General features: G+C 33.6%; 1 protein-coding gene and 1 non-coding gene across 2 annotated transcripts in view; both read left to right on the top strand.

Moving 5' to 3' along the window:
* Positions 1-20,728, top strand: part of Htr2c (5-hydroxytryptamine receptor 2C) — a 245,657-nt gene that overhangs the window by 19,895 nt on the left and 205,034 nt on the right. The window contains exon 2 of the mRNA XM_074062713.1: positions 3,261-3,318. The gene's annotated coding sequence lies outside the window, so the exon portion shown is untranslated. The remainder of the gene's footprint in view (positions 1-3,260; positions 3,319-20,728) is intronic.
* On the top strand, positions 17,296-17,423 carry LOC141420180 (small nucleolar RNA SNORA35). The gene has a single exon (XR_012444850.1). It is a non-coding gene; the product is annotated as a small nucleolar RNA SNORA35 (small nucleolar RNA).

The raw sequence follows: 20,728 nt of genomic DNA, 5'->3' as shown, positions 1-20,728 counted from the left end.
GGGTGGTATGGCCATAGACTAATACAGAAATCTTAAAGCAACAGAGGTTATCATAAGAAGGGGATCAGTAATCAGGGTAAAGATCAGTTAGAGATGAATCAACATGGGTCATAACACGTGTACACGGAAGCAATGCTAGGAATATTTCTGTATAGCTATCCTCAACTCAACTAGCAAAAACGCTGTCTTCCTTATTAGGCTTGTGTCTATTCTTCAACAAAACTACTCATAAAGGTAGAACAGGACTTGCCTGGAACTGAGGGGGGAAGGGGGAGAGGGTGGGGGAGGGGGGCAGGGGGGAGAAATGACACAATGTATGCACATGTGAATAAAAGAATAAAAACAGTTAAAAAAATTTAAAAAAACAAAGAAGAAAAGTCAAAATCGTGGAAATTTAACAAATAGTTGTTTAGTAATGTGGAGAGAAACTTGAATATGACTAATACTAAAATGCATCTCAAACTTATAGATAATTACCTTAGAGGAAAAAAATAGGAGAATGTCGATAGATAGAAAATATTAATGCAAATAATGTCATGCTTAAGAGGGAGAGATAAATTGAAAAGAGCTTTGATTTTACTTAAAAGTATTCCATATTTTTCAAAGTTAATATTTTACGAATCTACACTAACACATTAGAGACACCAGAAAAGTATTTTTATTTGATAAATCTTGGGGAATACTCTTTAAAAATTATCAGATTGGGTGATTTTTTTTCCCCCACAGCAGGAAGGGAGGAGGGATCCACAATAAGTAAATCCTTTATGACAAATGGCATAATCACAATCACAGCTCACTTTGTTCTAACTTCAGTAGTCACAGGTGACCACTAGGGGGCCGTAATTCTGTTTACAGCAGTTCTGTGGCCATGACTGTTTAATTCCTTCTAGGGGTACTTGTACAGTAAGGAAAAATTGGAAGCTATATCAGATAGAATGAACCATTACTGTGTGTTGAGATCGTATTATGCTTTACTGAAGTGAGTACGACTAATACGATTAACATGGATTAGTAACTCGGTCACCAGCTTCTTCACCAACCATGGAGTCTCATCATTGCTCCAAGATTGCTAGCAATTTTGAACGTCTAGGTCATGAAACAGGTTATATCAAACCAGTCTTTACACCTTTTTTTCCCCTGGAATTTATTTTTATTTATTATAGGTGTCTTACCGTTTCAGTAACAAAGGTTTAATGTTGACCATTTATTCTCACAAAGTCATTTCAATAAATTTTTGCACTATATGAAGTGACAAGCAAATGCTGGTGCAAATTTATAAATATTACATTTATTTTCTGAAATTAGATAAAAACAGCATTTTTTAGCCACATGGTAAATAAATATTTAGAATCTGTTACAAGTATGTTAACTTATGCTAATAAGTATATGACACAATAAAATGATTTTAATATTCTCAAATATGATAATTAACATTTCCCATGTATATCTCACAACTAAAGGCCTATTATTCCATTTAATTACTGACTGGAAGTATTTGTTTTATATTTTAAGAAAATCCCTGTATTTAAAACATTTTGGTCATGTTTTACATATTTTGGGAATCTTTTGATGTTTAAAATGTTAAACATAAGCGCTATTATTACACCAAATTTATTTATAGTATTATAAAAATGTAGCTGGCTAATATTTTTTCAATCTGGCTTTTTCATTCCAAAATATGCACTGATAATTAATACCTTTATAATAATCGAGGCTGATTTGCAAATGATATTTTCCCTTCCAGAGTCTAATACTATTTTACTACCTATGGGTCAAATACCATTTAACTACTTCTGCTCTATAAATTGTTTCATATGAAATAATGGCTTTTAACTTGACATTTGATTTAGAATTTTGCATGTTTATTTAGAATACTTAACTGATATGTAACTTCCTCTTTATCAGAAGACAAATTCTGACATATCTGCTGTACTAAGCTTTGATTTTTTTTTTTTTTGCTTTTTTCTTGGTACAATTTATTTTATTTTATTTTTTTTAATTTTTTTTTTTTATTATTCATATGTGCATACAATGCTTGGGTCATTTCTCCCCCCTGCCCCCACACCCTCCCTTACCACCCACTCCGCCCCCTCCCTCTCCCCCCACCCCCTCGATACCTGGCAGAAACTATTTTGACCTTATCTCTAATTTTGTTGAAGAGAGAGTATAAGCAATAATAGGAAGGAACAAGTGTTTTTGCTAGTTGAGATAAGAATAGCTATACAGGCAGTTGACTCACATTAATTTCCTGTGCATGTGTGTTACCTTCTAGGTTAATTCTTTTTGAACTAATCTTTTCTCTCGTTCCTGGTCCCCTTCTCCTATTGGCCTCAGTTGCTTTTAAAGTACCTGCTTTAGTTTCTCTGCGTTAAGGGCAACAAATACTAGCTAGTTTTTTAGGTGTCTTACCTATCCTCATACCTCCCTTGTGTGCTCTCACTTTTATCATGTGCTCAAAGTCCAATCCCCTTGTTGTGTTTGCCCTTGATCTATTGTCCGCATATGAGGGAGAACATATGATTTTTGGTCTTTTGGGCCAGGCTAACCTCACTCAGAATAATGTTCTCCAATTCCATCCATTTACCAGCGAATGATAACATTTCGTTCTTCTTCACAGTTGCATAAAATTCCATTGTGTGTAGATACCACATTTTCTTGATCCATTCGGTCAGTAGTGGGGCATCTCGGCTGTTTCCATAATTTGGCTATTGTGAATAGTGCTGCAATAAACATGGGTGTGCAGGTGCCTCTGAAGTAACCTGTGTCACATTCTTTTGGGTATATCCCCAACAGTGGTATTGCTGGATCAAATGGTAGATCAATGTCTAGCTTTTTAAGTAGCCTCCAAATTTTTTTCCTGAGCAGTTGTACTAGTTTACATTCCCACCAACAGTGTAAGAGGGTTCCTTTTTCCCCCACATCCTCGCCAACACCTGTTGTTAGTGGTGTTGCTAATGATGACTATTCTAACAGGGGTGAGGTAGAATCTTAGTGTGGTTTTAATTTGCATTTCCTTTATTGCTAGAGATGGTGAGCATTTTTTCATGTGTTTTTTGGCCACTTGAATTTCTTCTTTTGAGAAAGTCTAAGCTTTGATTTTTAAAAATTTATTTTATATATGCAAAGTTGTCTTCCAGAGTTTATGCATAGTAGCCCCACTATGTTTCAATCATGCTTTATTTATGGAACTAGTGTACGTACCCTAAATAGTATCTTACTTATAGAGTTCTTATTGCATTTCTCTCAATGTTTGCTTTTAGGGTTACCAACTAATACCCGCAAGCCTAGGCCAATGAGCACCATCCTTCAAAATTAATTGTAAGTATGCACATAAGCATGCCTTGGGACTCGTTTTTGGCAGTAATACTCAACTATTATATTTAAGTTAATCTTATTGTTAACTTAGACTACCCCTGAGCTAGTAAAACATATGCTGTCAATGGCTTACCATATCTGAAAAAGAATGCTATTTAATTGGGAAGCAGTATTTTAATGCAACAACAATTTAAAAAAAAACTGTTAACATTTTTATTACCAAGTAATGTGTGATACAGTCACCTTTACCAAATTGTTAACCATCACCTCAACTTTATAGTAAATAAATAAAATAAGATGATATAAATTATGACAATTTTGTCAGTGAAGACAAAATGGACATTTCCTCTTCCAGTGACAAACTCTTATATCCACGGTTGAGGGTAGGAAATCCAGCTATTATTTTCTGATGATAAATTTTAGAAATGAGGTTCTCAATGGATGGGATGGGAATGTAGCTCAGTGGTAGAATGCTTTCCTAGAATGCATAAGGCCCAAGTTTGATCCACAGCACCAAAAGAAAAAAGTTGTAATGGAAGTGCCTAAGAATCTAAGAATGAGGGGAAGATGACAGACACCTTTGTTTCTTAAAAGAAAGTTATCAGTCATAAATGCTGAAAAGTACAGAATGGACAACTCCACATTCTATAGATTTCCAGAGTATGATTATTTGATTGGTAAATAGATTAAAAGTTGGGGAAGGTGGGTCAAAATTGTCTCCCTATTTTAAATACTGTGCAGGGAATTCTCAGTTAAATTAAATTGTTCTCATAGTCATATTTATGCATTTAATGCCACAAAATGTTTTTAAAATCATAGTTTTGGAAGAAGAATTGATATGATTATAGAGGCTAACTCACTTTTATAGTAAAATTTCAATATGCACTTTTAGCATAATATGAATATATATTCATTATATAAATGAAATTAAATAATACAAAAATAAAGTAAAAAGTGAAAGTCTATCAAAACTTGAGCAAGGTTAGAGATAGTATAAGGTTTGGCTTGTCTGCTACATACATTATTGATCAAAAGACAAAAAAAAATGAAGGAAACACTGATTTTCCATCCAGACAGTTGCATCAAAACAGCTGCATTAAAATATATCCATAATCAGAATGGCCAACATCAAGCTGTCCTGCTTTGTTATTTAATATCACCACTTACTGTGATGGCAAAGGTCACACTTCTTTTATTTAATATGCATTTCAAGGCTTCTTGGTTCTTTAAGCAGCTTTTCATAAGGAAAAAATTCAAAAAAGGCAACCCATAGGAGAAAATTCAGAAAGTGTAAAGTATAAAATTGTAAGGAACCCCAGCAGATGTACTGATAGTGCACAGGAAGGCACTGATTGTAAGTTTGTGTAGATCATTGTGTGCCTGCTGGTGGTTTTACTGAACTGGTGAAATAGGTTAACATGGATGTGCAGGTAAGTTACACTCTCAAGTTTCAAACAATGCTCATACAAGGCCATCACACATGTATCAATGGTGTTGTAAGCCCTGTCCTGTGGTAAACACCAAGGTCAGCCTTATCAGAATGTGAAATCAGCCAGTTCCATCTTTAGTGTCTCCCTGTCAGCACTATTCTTTCTTTACTACATTCTCTCTATTTCCACGTGCCAAATATCTACAAATCCACAATGACTGTTCCCTGCTTCTCTTTCAAGCCTGTCAATACACTCCTCTTTGTACACATGCCTGTTGACACTTGGTTCTTATCCAGCTGTCAGTTAAAAAAGATTTGATATGCGAATTTATCCTAAGGCTTGACAACACTTGACAAGCTACCCCATCCAGAGAGAAGTGCATTTTTACTTTGAAAATGTGGCTCCAGTTATTGAATCCGTGATGGGCTGACAGGGAAAATATTCCTCAAATCTCATGTAGCTGTGTAAACTCTTCGCTTACTTAACTTCTTCATAAGGCTGGCCTTGTGAGGGTATGTTGGTGAAATGAAAAATACATGTGCAACAGACTTACTGTAGAAGGTTGCAGGCTGATTATTTATTAGAAATAATGCTGTTTGTGTTAAATGTATTACTTTTTTGCTGTATATACAAAAGTATCAAGAGTTTTATTACAATACCCATACAGTTTACAACCTGATATTCTTTGAGGTTGTGGGGTTTCTTGTTTTGTTTTGTTTTTTTGTTGTTATTTTCCAGTGTTGGGAATGGACCCAGAGCACCATGCATGCTAGGCATGCTCTCGACCATACTGAGCTGTATTCCCAGCCTCTTCTTTGAGATTTTGAAATGTAGATTCCTGGTGATTTCTGGGGCTATTTTAACCTATGTAAGATTCAGTGGATCTTAAAAAATAAAAAGTTGGTAATACCTTCCCTAAAGCCCTACATATACATATACAAAGATATGTGCTATTGTGGTATGTATATCTATGATAGCCAAGTTAACAATTTAAGTAATGTATTCAATGTCTCCTGTGGAAAATTATCACTTGGACAGCTGTGTTCCTCCTGAACTGGATAAGGTTTGAGATATCAGTAAGTATTAAGGTAAACATTATTTTTCTGTAAAACCATAGCAACACTTAAAGTTCCTCACAAAAATGGTTAATCAAATGAAGAAATAGTACACATAATTGGATGTACATATCACAATAGGATTTATACTTGTTGCTCTCTTAACACCTGTATTAATAATTCAAGAATTTTTATTTTTTAATTATGTAGCTTTGTGTTGGCACAAACAAATACAACCTCAGGTAACATAATATTTTTCCATATGAGTTCTCTAATGTATAACTGAGTACTGTATCTATGTTAGAATCCTTACTTTAATAAATTTTTATTTATATTTATAAATGACCATAACAAATAAACAATATTATCTATTAATAGACAGTTTTGTTATTTCACATTGTAATTGATTATAATTTGGCTTTTTGTTTTTTTGGTTTTGGAGGTACTGGGCAATGAGGTTTAAACTTAAGAGTGTCAGACTTTTCTAGGCAGTCCCTCTACCACTTGAGCCACACCCCCAGTCCTAATTGTAGTTTATTTTACTCATGAATATTTTAATTTCCTATAATTTCACATTCTGCATGGCTTTTATTGATAATCTAAAAATATAAGTAGTCCTTTATAATAATCAGTTGAACTCAAAAGATATGGGGTTACTCAAGTACTTGCAGAAGTGTACAATTAACATAATAATAATTTTTAAAAAATCTTATCCACAAATGAATGGAGTATTGTATTTAATAATCTAATTTAGCCATGTGATAAGTTGGAAGACTGTATATGCTACATATACATTTTCACTTGGAGTAGCCTGTCCCAAAAGCCAACAAGGCTAAAAACATAATGTAGAATGCATACATTCTAGGAGGGACTACAGCACTTGGGAGGCTAAAGCAGGAGGATTATGAGTTCAAGCCTGGATTGTTGTGAGACTCTATCTCAAAAAGCAAAAAGTAAACAAATGAATGCATACATTCTAAAATATTTTAACTTTTCCAAAATAAGTGAAAGTTGCTTTATTTGGAAAGGGAAGCAACCACTTTCAAATTAGAGTTAAATGTCAATTCACACTAGATAATAACCATAAAATAAACACATATGTATGTTTTCTGTTTCTTAACATATACCATCCAAAAATATTCTTGGACTTTTAAATTATGCATTTTCAAGACATATATATCTCCTTAAATATAAAATAAAGCTATAACTTTAGTAATTACAACAAGTAAATTAATACACATAAATAAATAGATATCATGGTTAGAGAGTTTGCGGCACAAAAATATTGATTTTTCTTTCACTACTTTAAAACATTAACTTAAGCACATATTACTCTCATTTTAAAAATACCAGCTGGGCATGGTAGCACAATCCTGAAATCCTAGCTACTTGGGAGGCTGAGGCAGGAAGATCACATGGTCTAGACCAGCCTGGCAACTTAGCAGCAAGACCTGTCTCCAAAACAAAAAAGCACATAACGCTCAAATTAAGCACTGACATGTTAATGGCATGGAAGTACTTACATGCTATGTGAATCTTTGCATCTTGTATCACTTTTCCACCACATTTTACTCTTATGTGTTTCCTAACCACACACACAGCCCAGATGAGGAATTGTTAAGATTTTTAACAATGCTTTCTAAGCTATCCCTACTGCATAGGGATCCATTTAGTTTTCTCAAAATTAGTTCTGGGAATAAAACCCAGCACCTTGTATATGCTGGGCAAACTCTCCTCACTGAGCTACACCCCTCCCTGCTTCATTGGGTTTTAATTATGGAAGGAATTAAAAGTACTCTCAAACGTTGCAAGTTTCCTAGCACCACTGGAAAGGATACCATCACTTGTATAGTTAAATTAAACAAGAAACTGCATCATCCTTGAACATTTTTCTGTCTCTTGTCCTCTATAGCCAAATTTATCACTAACTCTTGTCAATGTTCCCTCCTAAATATCTTCACTGCATTTCAACAATCATTACTCCAGTTTAAATTTCATCACCTCTTGCCTGAGTACTAGAATCATTTAATCCTCCCAATTACACATTTGCACTCCTAAATCCATTCTCCCAATTTTCCTTGCTCTTCAGATAAATACCAAAGTCTGCATTGTGGTTTATAAGAAAGAACCTGATCTGGCCCATGTCTACCGCTACAGTATAATATTTCACCCTTTCCTCTCACCCATATCATGAATGCTTCAGTTGTATTGGTCTGCTTTCAGTGTCTTGAAGCCTTCAAAGCACAAGCTGAAGGCATTTCTTCAGATAACAGGGAAACCTTCCTACCCATCTGACACATCCTGTTACGTATCCTCATAGGTAACACTTTCAACCCCAGCATTTATTACAGTTGATAATTATACATTTCTTTTTGTTATTCCTTGAGGTTTGTTCTTTTCTCTATTAGATGTGAACACCATGAGATCAGAGCCAATATTAGTTTTTCTTCTATATATACATACATATATATGTATATGTATAAACTACATATATATAAGACAGGGTTTCACTATGTCACTCAGGCTGGTCTTCAACTCTCAATACACCTGCCTCAGTTCTGGGGTTACAGGCATATACCTCCACATCTGGCTTCCATATTACATTCTTAGCCTCTAGCACATTGCCTACATGTATCAATGATTCATTAAATATTTGTTGACTGAATAACTAAGTAAAAAAATAGGCATTATTTATTAAAAGGCCATTTGTGTAATTTGGGCTTCATTAGTTTGCGGCTGTTCAATTGCCAAGCATATTTTTCTACTTCCTTCCCAAAGCTATGAATATTGCAACCTGAAGAAAAATTAGAAGCTTCACTGACAAAGAGGTTTGCACATGTAAGATATCAAGTGATAACTGTGACAGCAATAACAGTATTGCCACAACTTTAAATATAATGTTAGGTATACATGCAGCCTAATACCACATTTGAATTCTAGAGTCGTGGAGAAGGCATTTTGAAAAAGTCTCTCTTGCCCTGTTTCATACTCCAAGTGCTTCATGTTCACATTTAAGACATTAAATAATCAAATCCTATCACTGTTGTGCTTTGTTTAAAAAGCAAAATTTTGACAAATAACTTATAGTATAACCTGTAAAGTATTAAGGATTATTGCTAGTGGGGCTTATATTTCAAAGTAAAAATATACAACATATATATATACGCAATATGCATATATAATATAAATGAATATATTATTGAATATGGGAAATACGTATTTAATACATATTAATATAATTGAAGTAAGATGTTATTAAGTGAATAACATGTGATGTAATGTTATTAAGTAAATTATGTGATGTAATTCTCAGTTAATATTCCCTCCTAACCAACTAAGCTTTCTTTTTTCTACTTTAATTCATATTACATTTTATTTTTGTTCCACTGAATTGCCCTTTACTATTTTGTAGTTACCTAAATTTGTCTTAAATTAAATGTGTCTACTGTTACTCATACATTTTAATATCATGACCAAAATATTAGCAAACAATTTTAAGACAGATTAGTGAGTGTTAAACTAGAGTCTGTGGCATGGTACTGTGGATAGAATCATCTGGGGATCCTGTATGCTGCAGATACTGATTCAGTAGGTCAGGGGAGGGGTCTGAGATTCTGTACAAGCTCTCAGGTGTCCATGGACTACACTTGGAGTAGCAGGGGTCAACAAACTTTTTTTTCTATAAAGAGCCAGATGGTAAATATTTTGGATTTTGTGATCTGTGTAGACTGTGTCACAACTAAATAACACTGTCATTGTAGCTTGAAGTCAGCCACAGACAGCATATAGTTGAATGGCTGGGTTTCAATAAACTTTATAAACACTGAAATTTGAATGCTTATAATTTTCACTTATTATGATATATTATCTTTTCATTCTGACCCAACTAGTTATAAATGTGAGCTCCTTTCTTGGCGCATGTGTACACCATACAAAAATAGGCTACGGTTTGTGGACCTCCCTGCTACAGCATAAAGCACCAGTGGATAACTTTGCCATGGATTTGGTTGAGGAGGGTGTGAAAGGACAGGCTCTGCAGAAAAGATTACAGTTGAGCTAGGACTTGAAATTATAGAGCTTTTCTGGACAGACAAGTGAAAAAGTAAAAAAGAAATAAGCAAGAGCATTAGTATGCTCTGTGAACTGAAAGCATCCAGTATGACATAAGAAAAACAAGACCTTCTTGGTTGAGAGGCTCAGTGAGATGGGAAATCCTTATATGCATATTGAAATAGTCTTAAATTTTAATGTGTAGTAGTGTTGGGTGAGCATGGTAAGTGAGCAGTGGGGGATGCTATTAAGTTCCACATTTTGAAATTTAAAGAAAGGACTGGTCTTTTGGGAGAGAGAAAGAAGACAGAAATGATTGAGGAAACCAGGAGAAACTATAAAGATCAGGACTCTGAAAGTGGCTACAAAGTGTTCTCAAATGAAAGCTTTATGGAAAGATTTATATAAATGATCAGGGTTTCCAAATTCATTGATGAAATGTGAAATGAGCATCATATAGCCAGAAGAGCAAGCCTGTGAAGCCATTTCTCATTGTTACCCAGCACACAGTAGATTAAAAAGGGAAGCTAAGAAGTGAGGATTAAAAATTTTAAAAACTGATCTCTACAAATGCTTCAGCATCTGCCTGACTTTGCTGGTGAGATACAGAATAGGCATACATGCTGTGAGATAAAAGGAGCACATAGGCTTTATGGAAGATGTTTCTATTCATTCTCTGGAGGTGGTAGTGAAATGAGATGATAGAATATTACATAAAAACATCAGAATTAGAAAGAATTAAAGATGGAATATCAAACACAAAATTAACAAGACCCCAAAACTTTTTAAAATTCTCTCCAAATCTCTTCCAATTTCACATCTTCATGCACCACACCCACCCCAAAAAAGACATTGTCTAGTTGCATTGGAGGTATGTTTCATTAGAATGCTGAACGGAATTAAGATTTGCTGAGAAGTTGTTATACACAAGGAACTATTTTTAAAAATTCAGTAATCTAATAAATGGTGAGTTTTTACCACCATTTAACAGACAAAGAAAGAGAGGTTGGAAAGCCAAATTTATTTATCTAGCTGTCTCTTAAAATAGGAAGTAGCTGTGGATTAAAAAAAAAGAATGAGGAATTTCTGCTTTATCCACAATAGGGGAAATGTTAGTTTCTCTTCCAGGAATATGGGAAAGATTTGGCTCCAACTCTTCAAATCAAAAACAATTATACACGAATTTTGGTTAGAAATTTTTGGGTGGTTTTAAAATACTGATTAATCATAAGAGGAAAGGGAGTATGGTTTTATTAATGAAAATTAGGAAGAATAGCAAATGTAGACATGCAATTTAACATTGAAAGGACTCATGATCTGGTTTCTCATCGAATGAAGGGAGATATTGTACACAGGTATAATACAAACTATCATGTAATGAGAATTTTCTCAATGCCAGGTATGCTGCTGCAGATAATAATTTCTATAATTTCTGTAATTTTCACAACATTCCAGTGAAAGTGGTTTTTATTAAACCAACTTAACACATGGGGTCATGAGGGCTTAAATGAATTATCCAAGATCCCCTGCATCCTATGGACTTGTCTAAGAAAAACTGCTAGTGTAAATCTTGTAAAATTAGGTGCCTAACAGGTACTTGATGCTAAACAGGTGTTAGCTAGTGTTGTCTTCTTATTATCTATTGCTATTATTGCCACTACTTACTCAACTCCTTTAAGCCTAATTTATCTCAACCATAGCTATAGAACTCAGTAAAAGCTTGTCAGAGAGATTACATAATGGACCCACATAAAGTTTTTAGCAGATAGAAACCACTTAGTAATTGTCAAAAACCCTATACATTTTCTTCTGAAAATAGTATTTTTTTAATAAGGCCAAATGAGACAGTAGATATTGATACTTTCAACTGAGTATGAACTTGTTTATCTTCAGAAAACAGTGTCTATAAAATGACTTTGGCTCAAGTGCCTGCAGTCAGGAGGTTAAAAGACCTTATGACTGAAAATACTTAGCACATACCTGAAAGTTTTTGAGTTTTTTCTACCTCTACAATACTTCCTTTTGCTATCATCCTGTAATTTGTCAATTTAAGGATTTAGACAGATATCTCTTAGTACTTGTGCACTTAACAAAATAATATTATTCATAATACTATTAACAGAGTCTAACCCATTCATTTGTGGCCCATTTCAGGAATTGTCTTTTAATAATTGAAGCAATGTTTATTGATAATGTGGAAGTATCCAATGAAAGTGTTCAATAAATGTTGGATGAAACAGTGAATGAATGACTCATTTCCATTATTTGTTATTTTTATATCTTTAAATTTTTGCAAAGAAAGCTTTCTTTCATATATACTCAACTTTGCAAATTCATTTTAAGAAAACACATCATGTTCTCCTGGATATAAAAGCACAAATGAATTGGTCTTTATTACACTTTATTTTTCACAATTATATTTAAAATTGATTTTGGTACTTGATGTGCTAACATTTAAATGCATCACACCTTCCTTACATTGCTTGTTCCTTGCTGCTTCTCTTTAATATTCACTTTGATGATTTCTGGAACTTCTGATGCCTTTAAAGTGTAAGCCAAATTTTCAGTTTACAAACAGATCTTTATGTCATTGGCTATTAGTAATCTCTGATTCTAAAAGGAATAAAAATAATCTCCATGTATCTATATCATGTCAAAGAAGCCTGATATTTCAGGAACTTCTCCAAGTTTGTCAAATAAAGGTGGAACTACAAGACACATTTTTAAAGAGAATAATTCTATGAGGAGAATGTTTGAAAGCTTATCGTTGGGAAGAGAGCTCAGGGGAGAAAAGACTATAAGGCCTATAAGGGATAAAAAACAAATGAAGAAAGGGTAAGATTAACTTATATTGCAATTGGGTATAGGAGGTATTTCTGGGCTCAACATTGAAGACAGTAGAATTTAGAATGAAGAGGAAGAGTACTAAGTTTGTGTTGGGAGGCAGTGTCTTTAAGAGGGAAACTTCACAAAAAGCTTGAAAACCAATGAATATTGAACAAGGCAGGGCTGATGAGGCCTATAACCTTATAGGGTTATACTCAGCAGAGGAGATAAGGTGGGATGGGTAAAGTGGGAAAAGATGGTAAGAGTAAGATGCTGGTCAGGGTAGATGATAACATGAATAGCAGTTCTTCCAAAGATAAACTTTTGTAAGTCCTTAGACATACAGAACTGGACTCCTTATCTTTGTCTCATAGTTACACTGTCCATTTACACCTGAAATAGGTATCCCCTACAACCAGAGGATTACATAGCCATGCCATACTAAGGTAGTTTTCTGGTGTTTGAGACTAGTGTGGTGAAGGTTTTTCCAAGCTACAACTTTTAAAAACTGACAATCTACTTAATGTCCTATCTACTGTCTAGAAAACCTTTTAGAAAAAGGTAAATTGAGTTAATCCCTTCTCAATATCCACAGGTTTGGGAAATTGATTTATATGTTAGATTCCCAAAGGAGACACTAAAGCCAATGAGACAGAGGGAATTAATAGGATTTGTGTCTAGTTTCTCTGTACCTTACATTATAATCTGTGACCTGTTCTCAGACAATTTTCTTTGGTGTCATTGCTATCCAGCATTGAATTCTGTCATTTAAAAATATTTCTTATTCTTCCTCTACAGTTCACTGACTCAGATTCCCTATGGCAGAATTATAGCTGTAAGAAGGGATATTCACTAAATTAGAGGAAGAAAAAATGATAACAAGGCTCCCTAAGGCCATCAGAGAAGGTCAGTGGCAATTTGGATGGTAGTAGTTGGCAGAATACAGATCCAGCAGCTCTGTCTTCATTATACTTTATGATATCATGCCCCAGAGAACATAAAGTTCTCAGTTTATTTTTTAGGAAAATTATTTAAATCCAAGATCATCATTTTAGACTCTTTGTATTAATAGGTAATGCATTAAGTTTACATTAAAACTGAAAATGATGTAACCTAGTTTTTAAAAAACAAATCATTGCAATTAACAAATCAAAATACCCTCTCACAAGGAAAAGATGCTGTTTAGTGCTCTAAATTATACAGAAACTTTCACACATATGCTGTAAACATCTGACTGAAAGAAGAATCCAAACTAGTAAATTCATCTTTTTTTTTCCCTTTCTTTGTGTCTATGGAGGTTATAATAGAGAATGAGTGAGCTAAAGTATCAGGATAATATGTCATTGAGTATTACCAAAATAATTATGGGGAGATATTATTTGCTCAGTACTACAAGAAATACTGGGATTGCAGATAAGTATTGACCAAGATCTCTGGCATCTTAAGTTGCTCACAATGTTAGTGATGAGATAAGTTTAATTAACATAAAAAAAGAAAAGGTTGGATAGCATTCTCTAAGCAAGAAGAATTATACAAATGTACAAAGAGGTGAGGAACTAGTGAATCTTGAATTTCAGGGAAAGATCCTTCAGGAAGTTTGGTCATCAATTGAGATGTAGTCTGTCTTCATTTTCTGCCATTATTTCTTCTATCTCACTAAAGCAGCCTATTTTTCTTTCTATGCTCCATTCGAGCCTTTTGAATCAATACTTTGCACATGGTAGCCATTCCGTAAATATTTACAGCTTGATCAAACAGGGTTTTTTTTGGAGGGGGAGGTGGTTAAATTTAGAACTTCATGCTTGTGGGGCAGGCACTTTACAGATTGATCCAGCCCTCAAATAATTTTTTCTGGACAAGGATGTAGTAGAAGCAAACAAATGAGAGACATTCTGATTTTCTATTAAATATATAGCTATCTTGAGGGAAAATTCTCTATTGATCATGATACTTTATCAAAAGATCATTGTGCCAATCTGAAGGCATAGCTTATAAATTTACTGCTTAAAGAGTGCAGTGCCCAATAGTTCCCCCTCACAGCACTGAAGAAGAAAGGTCCTCATATGAATGCTTATTGGATTCTGAAAACAGTTTTAGTGCACTGGTCTCAATTAGTCATGATCTGTAATATCAAGATTTTATAAGGCCAGTAGTTAACTTCTCAGCAGACATGTTTCTCTAATGTTTGGTATACCCAAAATTTGATGTGAATTTGCTCTCCTTTTTTAGGAACAGTATTTAAGTAGTACTGATTTTATTCCTAATAAAGACACAAGAGACCTTAATTTTTATCTCTTTATATTAAGAGGCTATTGTTTATTTAGACATGCTCTCTTAAATTTCCATCTTCCAAATAAACAAAAGTCATTAGAAGATATTATTACAATTAGTGTTTGGCAATTACATAATTTTGTTGGGACATAGACATAGAATAGGGGCACATTGTCCAAGGCAGGGATAGAATGACATTATTAGTTAAGTAAAAACTTTGGCTGGTGTATTATTTCTACTATAAAGTTGCACTTTGATATATATATATATTTATATATATATGAAAGCAATATTATAATTTAGGACCAGGGATGCTAGAATCATACTAACATACAAAATAATTACTTTGAGAACTGCAATAACTTTTCAAAACTATGGAGTAATGCACATGTATTTTTTTTAAATGATGAATTGGATGGCACCACAACTTCCTTAATGATAGTCTTCTAAAAGAAATGTAAACTATTAAAAACACACAATTAATAAATGATTAGTCATATGCTATTTTCCATCTTTTTGTATTTACATCCATCAAATGATATGCACATTCAATAGCATACCCATATTCTAACCCTTTAGCCAACAGGCCAGAAATTGATTTCCTTCCTTGGAAAAACAGAAACAAGGATTAATTTATGTTTTTCCCCTCAATTTGCCATTATTCTAGAATTTTAGGCAGGAAATATGTCCTATCATGACTCACAGATAAGTCTATGTACTTTAATTCCTGGGGAATACTTTTTTCTTCTATTCTTGAATAGGCCAGTGTTTACTTTCAAGTTGTTTTCTTCCTCCTTACTTTTTAAGACCTTTAGCCAAGAAAGGCCTAGAATATCAACCTAGAGTTCTTGTTTTGCTGACAAACTTCTTGTATTTTATTCCATTCTGTTTCAAGTGTCTAGGAAAAGTTCTAAATCTCAACTTCAGGGAAAAAAAAAAAACCACTTCCTCATCAAGGAGGGAAGGCAGGACAGAAATGGAACATTTTATACTGATTATATTAATAAAAATTTCAAAGTTTGAAAAAACCAATTATTTGCCAGAATACAAACCAACTGGATCTCTTATACGTTGCTGACAAAAGTACAAATTTGTAAAACTACTTGGAAAAGTATCAGCATTATCTCCTAAAATTGGATATTCATAATGCATATACAATGTGTTATTTTAATTTTAAATAACAAATTAATTATAACAAAGGAGCCAAGGATGGTGAACTGATAATGATAAGTCCCACACCAAGGATTCTAATTAATCCCATTCTGTGCACTTGAAGCCAGACTCTTAGGATTCAAAGGTGGCTGAGTATCAAGTAGGCATCATTTAGTAAGGCAGCATGCAGGTTAGGGAAGAAGTAGTCAGGGTATAGAGACAGGTGTGTTTTATTGGAAAAGAATGTAAACAACTTGCACCTCATTATAATGCTACTCTTTTAGGGGATCAAGATGAAATACAGCAGTGAAAAATGTATATCTAAATAATTAAATCCTTTTAGAGCCATGCTTGGCTCATAAAACTTTAATCAATGAATATTTGCTGATCTAATAAGGCAAAACATGGAAAATAATGATTATTTGCCAGTGGCTACTTGAGGTGACAGATTTTTAGTTATAAGCAGGAGAAAAATTCAGAGATAGATCAAATAGAGTTTTCTGTTTTGTACATTTGGGAGAATGTGAGCTCCTTTCAGATGCATAAGAAAGATTGTCATTGTCCTTCATATAATTCAAGAATAATGACCAACAATTTTTATCAGGAAATGTTATATAATTGTAGTTATTCAATTTCTAAGCCAACATAAATAATTAGGTATACAGCAACTTTGCTTCGGTAAGAGAAAATTATAAGAAAAGTGGAATGTAGAATTATTAGCTAAAAAGTAATTCCCAAAACTTTTAAGCAGGTTTTTTTTTTTTTTTTACAAATGGTAATTTGAAAATGAGAAAGAGAATTGCCTTTGGCAGTTTAGCTATGACAATTGCTGTTATTTGTTGAACAACTAATGTCAGGTACTGGACTGGACTGTGCAAGGTTTTCTTCAATCTCACAACAGTAGTTATTGAAGTAGTTATTGATTCCATTTAACATAACATATGAGGAGACCAAGGTCAAGAGGGTTTGAGTAAGTTTTCTGAGGTCCCACAACTAGTCAGTGACAGAGTTGGGCCCAGGCCTGCCTGATTCTCAACTCACATTCTATTTCCCTGACATTGACCCATGTGTGCAGTCACCATGTTGAATGAATCTAGCAGTCAATTCCAAGATGTCTCCACTTTCCTATTCACCCCCCTCTCCAAGCTAATTCCTCTGCACAGAGCACAGGATCTCAACTCCAGCTCTGCTGTCTACAGCACTGGCAAGTGACCCATTGGGCTCCCCCTTGACCAACTGGGCATCGAGCAGTGCAAAAGCAAATCCCTCCAAAAGCTGGGAGAGTCACGCTGTGGGCTACTCCTGCATGCAGGTGGGTACATATTTCCTGGGTCCTATGATCCTGCCTAAGAAAAGTGAGGAGAAAACAGCTCAGTAACTGCTATTCCTAGATGAAAGTTACTATGTCCATACAACTTTAATAGCAGGTAGTCAATGTTATCTTTGCTTATTATCATTATTGTTAGCTGCATTGTAGCTCTTTGCAATTTACATTAACTCCCGCTTAGATTCAGTGTTGTAGTCCATAAAATAAATTTGATACTAATAGAATGATCTAAGATTGTCACGGTGATTACATAAAAATATAAACCCCATTTAAATTTTTTGACAAATTACCCATTAAATGTTAGTAGGACAGATAAGTGGTTTTTCTTCTTCTGATGTGATGAAAATAAGACTAGTTACTTACAGATTTTGACCTCCATAAATTTTATTTTGCTTCATATTCCTACTAGGTTCCTGGCAAATGAGACTTCCTGCATCTCCTCAGCCACTGTATATGAAGAGTAGGCTTAAACGTGGTGAATTCTCTTTCTAATTCTTACTTAAAAGTTACAGCTGCATTCAAGATTCACTTCTGATCCCTTCTTCAAGATATTTTCAAATACTCAAGTCCTCATTAATTTCTCCCTCTACTATATAGTTTGTTAATGATAAGTTCCTCATTTTTTTGTATTCCTTCATCTTATTTTCTTATTAGCTAAATCAGAAACTCTTTAAAAGCAGGGAGTCTATCTTATATGTTTTAGTACCTACTGCAACACCTAGCCAGTGTCTAGCATGAAGTAGAAACTTGATAAATAATTAATGTATAAGTTAAGTTCATGCAGGTTATCTTTGAAGTCAGTCACCAGTTTTTTTTTTAAGAACAACTAGAAGAAACTTCTAGAAAATTGAATGCCATAGATTTAGCAACATATAAAATAAAATAAGGCATTTTTTAAAAACCTGGTAAATACAGACTGAAATTCACTTAAAATCTACAAAATATTAGTTTGTAAAAGATAAATCAAAGACAAGTTGTTTAAGTAAAACAACTATATTGAAGGTAGATCACATTTTTCTTATGTTAACATAGATTGTTAAGTTGTGTTCCTATGAAATGGCTTTACCAGAAAGGACTCAAGACTCATAGGGCTTACCTCAGGTCATGTTTATGTTGTGATAATTAGGCTAACATTGTAAAAGAATGTGCACAACTTGCATTTCATTATAATGTTACTATTTTAGACAATCAAGATGAAATACATCAGTAAAAAAATATATATATATAAATAATTAAATCCTTACTGATTGATATATAAAGCCAATAATTAATGATAAAGTATAATGACTTCTCTATACAGAATTTCAGGATATATTTTTAAAATGCATTGTTCTTTCAAATATCACCTTTATTAACACTACTGGCCCAAGGGTAAAAGGAATTTGAATGTCAAGTGCCTAAGTGGTAAAAAAGGAGAGAAGACAGGCGATGTGTCTTTATGTAAACCTCCTTGTCTTGAGATTCAATACTGCAAGGTATAGTGCTCATGTGACCTACTAACCTTGTGAATGAGTGTTTTATGATAGTTTTATTTTCCCTTTATTGTTTTAATACAGAAAACATGTTGTTTGAATATCCCCCAGCCCACAGCCATGCACACAAATATACCACTGATAACAAGATGTGAGAATACAGTCTTTTAAATAGATTTAAATGAAAAAAAAACTTTACTTCTTAATATAGTCTTACGGCTTGTCTTAGAGGTCCATGTGGGTAGGTGAGAATCTGTCAGCATGTCATTTCTCTACAGTTTTCCTAAGGGCAACATGCAATTTTGTTTCCCTTGCAATTATTTTTTTTTCTTTCCTGCGGTCTACTTTAATTTCATTGGAACTTTGAGGATGAAATACTATGATTATTTAGATAATCTCTTAATATAAAACAATTTTGTGATAGACTATGAATTCTCTTTGCTACAAACATCTGCCTATAGTTGAATGAAGTGTTATTTAGTACAGAATGTGGTATTCAACAGAAAAAGCAATTTATCTAAGAACTGCATCTTCCTTGTTGCATGTACCCTCTTGCTAGCTTGCTCTATTTGTATTGCTTATTTGTTTTTTGTTACTGTCAAGATAGCAAATTTCTATCTGGAACAGATGGTGTAACTGCCGTTGTTCAAGTGCTTAAAATTCATTCTGTTGTAGGGTATTTTTATCATTAAGCCTCTCATTTAGCCACATTAATAAATTGAATCCATGGACTGTTCTATTTGGGATATCTAAACCTTTGTTACATATAAGAATATTAAATATATATAATTTTGATACTATTAAAACTCGTTAAAAAAAAAAACTTATTTGAATCTTCCTTTTTGAAACAAGGTCTTTCTATGTTGCCCAGGCTGGCCTTGATCTCTTTAGTTCAAGCAATCTTCTTGTTCCAGCCTCCCCAGTAACTGCAGGCATGTGCCACTGCCCCCGGTTGTTTGATTATTTCATATCAGAAATCAGTGTAAAGATTTATTTCATTGAGATGTTCAAAGGCATTTTCTCTATATAGATAGACAGAGATCTATATAGTATGAGAAATGCTATAAAATTTTAGTCATTACTTATACATGAAATCATCATTGACTTGTTTTCTTTACAAATTCTTCCATAATTTATCCCAAAAGAAATTACAAATCATGATATGTGTTCATACTTTTTGAGTAAGGTGTTGAAATCTAAATCTGTTTTTAAGCTGCAAATTTGGACCTTTTAATCCACAGGTCTTAACACTATCTCCCCAAACCTACTTCACATAGAAAGTCATCAGATTTCATATTTTACCACCAAGAAGGAATTAGAGACGATGCCAATTTTTTGACTCACAGCTATATTTTCAATATTGGAATAACTAAAACTAGACAAAAGTTTTCCATTTAACTTTAGTCTTACAGTTACCTACATACTTTGTGAAAATATTCATAACTTTTAAATAAATTATACCTATATATAAGAATTCAATAAATAAAATTCCACAACTAACCAAGGATTTTTAGTGTTTACAATATCACATAGCTAGGAAACTATACAATTAGCATTGGAATGATTCAAAGTGAACCCATGCTAAACAAGTCCATTACAATTAAGGTGGCCATACATTCTAGTTGATCCATTATTATTGATAAAGATTTTTTGACTGTCAGAGTATGTTCATGGGCTGGTGGAAGACTCAAGTGGTAGAGCGCCTGCCCAGCAAGCATGAAGTCTTGAGTTCAAACTCCAGTGCCACCAGAAAAATTTTTTAAAAATTATATTTGCATCCATATAAACCCAAGGATTACATGCTGACATATATAAAAAACAGTACACAAA

This window comes from Castor canadensis, chromosome X (genome assembly GCF_047511655.1).
Source record: "Castor canadensis chromosome X, mCasCan1.hap1v2, whole genome shotgun sequence".
Lineage (NCBI taxonomy): Eukaryota > Metazoa > Chordata > Mammalia > Rodentia > Castoridae > Castor > Castor canadensis.
Note: the sequence above shows the minus strand (reverse complement) of the source record. Positions and strands in the feature narration are given on the sequence as shown.